General features: G+C 62.8%; 1 non-coding gene across 1 annotated transcript in view; it reads right to left on the bottom strand.

Annotated features, from left to right (window-relative positions):
• Window positions 1-171, bottom strand: part of LOC126429035 (small subunit ribosomal RNA) — a 1910-nt gene extending 1739 nt beyond the window's left edge. The window contains exon 1 of the ribosomal RNA XR_007576862.1: window positions 1-171. This exon is cut by the window's left edge and continues 1739 nt beyond it. This is a non-coding gene — a ribosomal RNA (small subunit ribosomal RNA).
• Between the last annotated feature and the right edge of the window lie 1118 nt (window positions 172-1289).

Consider the following 1289-nt stretch of genomic DNA (forward strand, 5'->3'; position numbering starts at 1 on the left):
TGTATTAGCTCTAGAATTACCACAGTTATCCAAGTAACGTGGGTACGATCTAAGGAACCATAACTGATTTAATGAGCCATTCGCGGTTTCACCTTAATGCGGCTTGTACTGAGACATGCATGGCTTAATCTTTGAGACAAGCATATGACTACTGGCAGGATCAACCAGGGAGCTGCGTCAACTAGAGCTGAGCAGCCGGCCGCCCGGGAGTGTGTCCCGGGGGCCCGCGCGAACACGCAAGCGTCCGCTCAATTATTCTGCAAACAGGAGGAGGCTGCGCTCCCCTGCACCATACACCTCGAAACCCTCTCAGGTCCCGGCGGCGCGCAGCGCCGTCCTAAGTACTTGGTCGGGTTCGAGAGAGGCGCAATCGCCCGGAGTTTGGCGAGTAGACGCTTTAGGTGCGACCACCCGTGCTCCCAACTGAGCTTGCCGCTGCCGACAGAGGCCCGGGAGCGTGCTGTCGTGGCATTGCCGGCGGGAGACAACACGCGCCACCTACGGTGACCGGCAGCTCCAACGCCAGCGCCACAGAAGGACAAAAGCCCCACTTGGGTGCCGAAGCGAACTCTCCCAGCACAGCGCACGCGCCAACACGTCCGCACAGCTGCGATACAAACCACCTGCGAGAACCGCAGAGGCGACCGAGCAGCAGACGGCGTCGCGGCGCCGAGCGCCGGGCGGCGGCGCATCCTCAGCGCACACAGTCCTCAATCGGACCAGCACACTGCAGATGTCCACCGCGCTTCGCACCGGGCCCGCGAGGACCTACTTTGGCCGCACGGCGCCGCGTGCAGGGTGCGCCGGCGCGCAGCTGCGCCGCCTGCCGCCTCCGTCGGCCGGCGCGCCTGCCAGTGGCCGCCCCCACCAGCCGGCTGTAGCGCGTGCGCCCACGCACCGCGCGGCCAGCACGCCGGGCGGCCCCCCCTCACCGGCCGGGGCCGGTCCCACCCAGCCACCGCCGCGTATCGCTTCACACCCACATGCCATTCACGTTCGTGGGCATGGTGGGTATCGCTGAAACAACCGGTTGGTAGCTCAACCGATCGTCGCCATCACTGATTCACCTCTAGCGAGAACAACCGCACCACAACGGTTTACCAGTTGTTCATTTGCGTAACGTCACCAGCAAACGTAGGCGTCCATCGCCATTTGCAAATTCAACGATTGTTGCATGCCTGTGTCAGGTGTCACGACACACTATGTCTGCCCACATACACGCAACAACATGTGCACGCTTCGCAAACACGTGGAAGGTGGCCCCCGTACGTATGCGATGTCCATTGCGC

The sequence above is a fragment of the Schistocerca serialis genome, unplaced genomic scaffold, assembly GCF_023864345.2.
Source record: "Schistocerca serialis cubense isolate TAMUIC-IGC-003099 unplaced genomic scaffold, iqSchSeri2.2 HiC_scaffold_1007, whole genome shotgun sequence".
NCBI lineage: Eukaryota > Metazoa > Arthropoda > Insecta > Orthoptera > Acrididae > Schistocerca > Schistocerca serialis.